Source organism: Magnolia sinica, chromosome 9 (genome assembly GCF_029962835.1).
Source record: "Magnolia sinica isolate HGM2019 chromosome 9, MsV1, whole genome shotgun sequence".
Taxonomy (NCBI): Eukaryota; Viridiplantae; Streptophyta; class Magnoliopsida; order Magnoliales; family Magnoliaceae; genus Magnolia; species Magnolia sinica.
The window spans coordinates 61207353-61215634 of record NC_080581.1 but is presented as its reverse complement, the minus strand read 5'-3'; positions in this window follow the sequence as shown (position 1 = coordinate 61215634).

The window sequence follows — 8282 nt, the reverse complement described above, 5'->3', positions numbered from 1 at the left end:
TCATATGTTCATTATTTCAGCTTTTTTAATTCATCTCATCAGGTATCTATCCATGGCTTCTTGACTTTCGCTTTTGAATGCTTTTTTGCTTTTGACAGTATGGTTGATGTTGGACATAGGCCCATGGGGCTCACTTGTGGGCAATCATTAGTGGTTGGGTCCTGCGAAAACCATGAGATAAAATCGGATAATCTTTGGTCTCATCCAAACTCTCAATCATTCTCTATAAATGAGAAAAGGTCCTCTCGTGAAAACTATATCAAGATACAAGAAGAGTACATAGAGAGAATAGAGAAATTAATATTGTCTATCTAGCTTGTCCCTTAAATTATTTAACCCATAGATTGTAATCCGAGACCATCTATACCATACAATCAAATGGGTGATTCGACTCATCTGATCTAGTAGTGGTTAGGTGGACCGTTAGACTTGAACCGTTCATCCTTGGTTTGGTGGAGGTCCTATATCATGTAGACAGTCGGATCCAAAGTGTGACCCATAAAATTCAAGTACAGAGTGTGCACCCTCAACCCAAGTTTTGAGTCGTTACTCATACATTGTGTACTTAACTCAACCCATTATATCATTATTCAGAGGTAAAAGTAATATTCATTTTTACATTTCAACTAGGTCTATTCACAATCATTGAAATAAAATGATTTAAGCACCAACAACTGTCCATTCTCAACATCTATAAACATTCAATCAGCATAAATTAGGCATTATTTATCAGTTAATACAACTTACTAATGAATACTTTGCTACAAACCTAGAATAATTCAATTAAATAAAACTAATCAAATTCTTAAAATCCTACAACTAATACCATCATTCATTATATATAAATCAGACCATCCTAACAAATAAAATTTTAATTAAATAATTAAGAACGGTTGAAATATAGTCAATTTTTCTTGTGATAGGTACAACCACGTCTCACGTGGGTCGTGGACTAGTTCAACCACAGCTTCTTATTCCTACACCAACTCATCAGCTAATTGCTCATCTGTATGGTTTTTTCATCAATAAAAATGTAAGTTGGCCAGCTTAATGAGAAAACCTAGCATGGTTCATACTTATTGAAATTAAGATATAATAGAAACATTATATGCACAATGATATTAATACAAATGATGTATAAATGCATCCGATGGGATGATCATCCATTTGCTTAGGTTAGAGATCGTCAACTCGCATCCGCCCATTAGGTGGGCTTCCACTTTTTGATAGGCTTGGGCATATCCCGCAGTTGGTAACGATTTACTATGATTGACATTTCTTATTGGGAGGGCCCCCAAGATCGACAATGCAATGTGTTTGTATGATGAATGATGTATAAATACATCATTTTCATAACTTCCATAGATACTAGTCTTGATCAGAATATTCATATGTGAATTCAACGTACAATTATCATAATTCATATAATTTGGCACAGATTAGTATGTGATTTACCGTAACATATATTCACAGTAGTTAAATCAACAACAATGTAACAAAACACTCCAATCAGTACATCAATCAATCAAACCATTATAAACAATTTATTTTAATTCAAATGAACATGAGACATGACGAGATTACTCACATAGGTCTAGCAGTGAAGAATCCACAAGATGATCATATTTATTGACCACAAGCCCATGACAGGACCATCCACGCATGTATAGTCCCAAAATATCAGGCGTGTTTTTCTTTTTTGGTAAATGACTCCAAAAACGCCTCTCGCCCGCCCTCAGTTTCACTCTCCCTCTCCCTCTCCCTCTCTCGCTCCCTCGCCCTCCCTCTCCCTGTCTCTCAATCTCATAACCATTCTCGCGGGCTGCAACAAGTTCACAACCTTAAAACCCAATCTTATCTTATGTCAGGGACATAACAACAAGCAAGGGTGTATCACTTCCCTTTTTTTAGAAAAATATTGAAATGCATGTTTGGCCCAATTGTACCGTCCGTTTAATACAAAAATTCATTATGGCCAGCTAATTTACGTACCCTATAAACAGACTAATTTTGGGCCTCGATCTCTCAAAGATGACCAAGATGCCATTTTAGTGGCTAACGCCCATCTATAATTCAAAACAACGTGTATCAACATCGTAAGTGAAAACTAACTGGTAATTTTGATCTATAACTTATGATCTTCAGAATGAATATTTTATTTTGATAATTAGGTATATTGTTTGGCAGATACAAACATGATAGACAGTCATATTATGGGCTAAATTTTAAGTAATTAGATGGTTAGGATATTAATTGTGTTTTAGGTTATTGTATGATCGGTTTTGTAAACGTACATATATAAAGTAGTTGTTGGATATGGTCTATATTGGGAATGTACACTATTCGATTATAGGGACTCATTTATGTCTACAAGTTATCTAGATGGTAATTTTGATGGTAGGTTAACCATAATCATAAATATAAAATAGAGCTGGGCATAGAACCGAGTCGGATCGGATTCAGTCCAACTCGGTTCCGTTCGAAATCTTTATAAGCTGACCCGAACTCGGTCTGATCCGGGACTGAGTCCAAGACAGTTGACTGGAACAGATCTGATGTATGGTTAGCCTGACCCAAATCGAATCGAACTCGGTCAGAAAAACTGATTCGGATTGGGTTGGGTGCGATTCGGATCGAATGTTTTTAATGGTGAAAATCATTATCCTCGCTATTATTTTTGGTGTGGTCCATTTGAGCTTTAGATATGATTAATTTTTTTTTTTTTTTTTATCAAATGCTCTAAAATGATCCCAAAAAATCAATAAACGGTATGGATATACTAAATACATCATTGTGGACCATGTAATTTTGATTTCATTTCAGCCATTCGTACAACTCAGAGCTCGAGGCACAGGTGTTAACGTGCACAGCACGTAAGTGCATCTGTGTATCGTTTACATGCACATTGGCTTTGCATTGGTGGGTCTAATCATGGGGTATGTGTTATATCCAAACCGTCCATTCATTTGGCGAGCTCGTCTTAGGGCTTGAGACGAAAAATAAGATAGATCTAACTATCAAGTGGACCACACCAATTATTTAACGGTGAAAATCATTATCTCTTCTTCTATTTGTGGTGTGGTCCAGATGATCTTTGGATATTATTCATTTTTTGGATAATGCTCTATGATGATCTCTAAAAATATATGAACGGTGTAGATATAATAAATACATCATTGTGGGGCCCATATAACTTTGATATCCTTTGAACCGTTCATACAACTCAGAGCTCGAGGAGTGCCACTAGTCGTCCTCGCACGACACGTACAACAGCTATACAACAGCTATGGTTAGGACACGTACACAGCTATAATTACTCCTTCAAATGGAAGTGGATTGCGTACTGACTAAACTCTTCAAGGATCACCATGATTTATATATTTAATCCACTCCCTCCATCCATTTTACCTGATAGTGCTTGAGCCAAAAGATGAATCATATCCCAAGCTTGAATTGACCACACTACAGGAAATAGTGTGAATTGAGCGTCCACCATTGAAAAATTCTTGTGGGCCACAGAAGTTTTTTTTATCAAGCTTATATTTGTGTTTTCCTTTCATCCATCTCTATAAGATCTTATGAACATGTTAGATGGCAAGTAAACATCACTGTGGGGCCTAGAAATGTTTCAACAGTGAAAAATCATTACTACCACTGTTTCTTGTGGTATGATACACTTGAGGTTTGGATATTCTTAAATTTTGGGTTCATCCCCTTAAATGAGCTGAAAAATCGTATGGACGGTGTGGATTAAACACATACATTCACGGTGGGCCCAACTAAGTTTACTTAGTACGATAAGAGCGTATTGAGTAACTCAGTACGCAATCTGTTTTCTGTTCTGACTAGGGGGACTGTTGTGGTATGGATCGATGCTGTGTTAGTCTTCAGAGCCGATTCAGTGTAGCCTCTGGTCCCTTTGAAGGGATAATCCAGACCTTTTAATTTGAGGCAAACGTCAAATGCGTGGATGGTAAAGGAGTGGAATCAGTCAACTTTGGAGATTTTTGATCCATGGTCCACCAGTGATTAGATCAAAGATGGACGACTGGACGAGTGGGATATCAGCGTCGGGTAGAGAAGAGGAAGAAGATCGGGATCTTCGGATGTTGAAGAAGAAGAGGAGATGAAGAAGATCGGGCAGGCAGCAGCGCACTGCTCGTTCGTTCAGTAGGGTAAGAAAAGAGGGGAGGAGTAAACGATTTAGGGTAAAAAAATAGTATTTATACTACCCAACTACCCGCTCCAGATCGGGTCGGGTCGGATCGGTCCAGATCTTTTCGGTTTGGGTTTTCAGATCGGATTGGTCCGGTTAGACCACTATCTGAACCCGACTCAAAAACAATCAGATCTGGATGAACGCACTTGATCCGCACCGATCCAGACCGTCGGTTCGGTTTGGAACGGGTCGGATCCATCGGATCGGACCCGACATGCCCACCTCTAATGACAAATAGGATAAATGGATCAAAATTTTAATTCGAAATACGTATGAGCGGATATGAAGATTAGGTAGTGAGTTTAGTTTGATCGAGTGGTCCAAATTCAAAGTGGTTGGTCATATATCTTCATCTATTGGTGAATGGTCCATTTAATGGTTAGTTTGGTGAACAGGATAGAATACTAATGTATTTGATGGTTCATCCTATTAATCAATGGTTGACTAGCTTAATCTATGGATGGAAAGTACTACCTAAGGTTTAGATAAGATTTAGATTCAAGCTAAACTACAGATAGATGGTTAAAATTAACAATCTACAAGTTGAACAAGAGTAATCACACATCCTTATGTACAGGTAAACTTGCATACAAAATTCTAGCTTAGTGTAGTTGTTACACTAAGGGCTCACTCTTCAGCACAGATTAATACTTGGGCAACTAAAGTGGCACGATTTTATCATGCACCTTTCAAATTAAGTATATTGTTATACTACATCTTTACTACTTTCTAATGTGTAGTTCTTCACCCTGTACTTTCATTTGTGATTTTGGCACCTGGTCATGAAATTATTCCTTATCATCTAATTATTAGACGACGAAATCTGCAGGGAAGTGTATTAAAAGAGTGCCCTTTTAACATTATTTCAGCACCTGCCGATTGTCTTGGTTTTGTGGTTTATGTACGTTAATATATGTTGCATATAGTAGTAGGAACGGATTTTTCTCGAGAGACCGATTTTGTCATTGAAAAACGTTGAGGTTGTCATTAGCTGGTTGTTTTGATTATTTTATTTATTTATTTATTTTGCAATTTCACAGGCTCTGTTTGAATGGTGATGAGGATTTAGATTGTGATTCTTGTTAATGCAAAAGGAAACAATAACTTTGCTTCCGCTTTACTCTTAATTTTCCTTTTGAGATGATCCATCATGATGGGAGTCTTGATTCTCCATTGTAGAATTCAGTATCATTTCGAACTTACAAGCACTGAAAATGGGGTGATTATTGAGTTTGATCCTTTGTATAAACTAGAGATTTGCTAATCCATTGTGGCTTGTATAACACTGCTCTAAATGCATTGCATGCCAATGTGCCAACGTGATCGACAGCTGTTCGACTTTGCCAGCTGGGACATGGTGTGGCATGGCTGTATTGCATTTGTGGACTAGAGCTGTAACTCAGTTTATAAACATCTTTAATATGCTCCTCTCTACAAACTAATACATCTAAAGTCAACATATGTATGCATTAGGTGTAGGCAGGCATTGGTCCATCTAGGGGTGTACATCGAGTCAAACCGAGTCGATGTGGCCTCAGCTTGACTCGGCTCGGCCACTAGCTGACCTCAGCTCAAACTCAGCTTGGCTCTGTCCTTGAGCCTAAGTGGCCAGCTCGACTCGGTTTAGTCAGCAGCTCGGGCCAGTCCGAGCCGAGTTCGCCATTGCAGCATTTCGACAAACACGTGGACTCCACCTTCAAAATCCCTTTGTATGTGAAACAGAATCAATGGTTTTACGGGTATTTTATTAAACACCTTCTAAACAACATAAAAACCAATAAAAACCAAGAAAAAAAAGGCAGTTGTTTCATGTACGTACCTTCCTTGCCACTAGCCACACTTCGTTGAGTCATTTTATCAAACACTTGGTGAGCAACATCAATGGCAAAGTAACCTAGTCACCGAACTCGTTCGATCCGAGTCGAGTCGAGCTGGGGCCTGCTCGAACTCATTTTCGAGCTCAAAAAAGCATCTCCACTTGGCGCGGACTCAGCTTCGAACCGAGTTGAATCGAGCTTTTTCGAGTCGAGTCAAGCAAGCTAACCGAGCTAGCTCAGTTCGTGTACACCCCTAGGTCCATCTCCCAGATAAACCCTTGGTTGACTATGTTGGAATATTTAGTTGAATTAAATAGACTATTAAAAAATCGAGAACCAAAAAAAAAAAAATTTGAGAAAGAAGAACTTATTGAATTGAGTCGAGGCGTGACTGAGTCACTCGGCTTGAAATCGAATTTGCTCCCCTTGGACAGCGTCCCAAGTGCAACAGGTTTCCAGAGCAATCGACCTCCAGGATACAACGACTATGACCCGGTCCCAGCGGTGCACTCACTGTACACGGGCTCGAACCACTTGCAGTTTAATCCGAAAGTGCTGAGTTGACTCAGCGATGAACTCAGCAGAAAATGCTTAAAACCGAATATCAGAGAGTGTTTTATAAGAGAAAGATTTTTCATATGTTTGAAACTGGAATCAGATGTCTTTTTATAGACTCCGAAGTGGTGCATAAGCACCCTTTTCAAAAGGTTAGGTCCGTTGGGTTTAAACCCAACCGAGGCGACCAACCGGAAGGGACGCATCTCTCTGGTTTAAAACGAAAAGGCGCAAGTGCGAGTACACTCCCGCACATACAGTCCTGCGAGTACCCATACACACACCCACGCGAGTATACACACACCGCACCGGCGCCCATGCCCAGCCCAGCCCAGCCCGTCCCGTCCGGTCCCGTCCCGTCGCGTCGCGCACGCGCACACGCACACGGACACGGACTCGGACTCGGACTCGGCTCGGCTCGGCTCGGCTCGGCTCGGCGCGCGCGCGCGCGTGTGTGGTCAATGGCATAGATTAGAGCTATTGGCATAGCCCCCCCACAGGACCAAATTCACATGCCCCCTGAAAGGGGCTCAAGCCCTAAGCAAAAATACTATCTTATATACAAGATAGTTAACTTTGTGAAATCCGATGTGGGACAAAACCCCAAACTCAAAAGTACTACAATTTCAAAAATGGAGGGAAATTACCGAAAATTTAAAAATTCAAATTTTACTACTATTTTAAAACAAAATATAACAATCCCCCACATGTTTTAAAATAAAACCCTTTCGGATTAAAGCGTAATAGTTGTGCAATGGTGCCGGTGTCACCATAGACTTGAACCGACATTAGAGTAAGCAAGACAGGTCTACAGGAATCAGGTGACACCATAGTCTTGAACCTGAATCCTTTTAATGTAAATCGCAAGTACATGCCACTCACACAACTCTTCCTCTGCAAGTGATTCTGCGGTTCGGTGCGTTTCGGCCATACACCATTACCTGGATTTCATGAGTGCTCTAGAGAATTCGCCTAGATTCTCATAGGAAGCGGCCTCCACCTCCACACCCATATAGGTGAATTCCATCAAGTGTATGCAACAACTGTATACACCACCAAATATATGGCTATGGATTCATTAAGAGTTCTAACAACTCATCCTTCTGCGTTGCTGCTCGCACTGTACACCATAGAAGGGGCTCATACAACTCAGTGCAATCGTCTACCTCGTGTCTTGTTGTTTACCTATTGAACCTATCTCATGGGATCTCCACTTGTATAGGTTGGGTTGCCGACACTGGCAGCTCATATATTAGGCTCAGCCCCATTCCCTTCGATGTATCATTGACTAACCTTTTAGATAGTCCTTTGGTCAGAGGATCTGCTAGATTCTTTTCTGACCTCACAAAGTCAATAGATATGACTCCATCACGCAACATATGTTTCACTATGTTGTGTCTGAGTCTAATATGCCTGCTCTTTCCATTATATATTTTACTCTTTGCTTTCGCTATAGCCGCAGTTACAATGAATAGATACGGCCGATATAGGCTTTGGCCACAATGGTATATCGCCTAAGAGATTTCTAAGCCACTCGGCTTTCAACCTTTTCTAAGGCAATAAACTCGGATTCCATAGTAGGACCGAGCGATACATGTCCGCTTGGTAGACTTCCAAGAGACTGCTCCTCCACCTAAAGTGAAGACATATCCACTCGTGGATTTTGTCTCATCTGGAATCACTAATCCAGT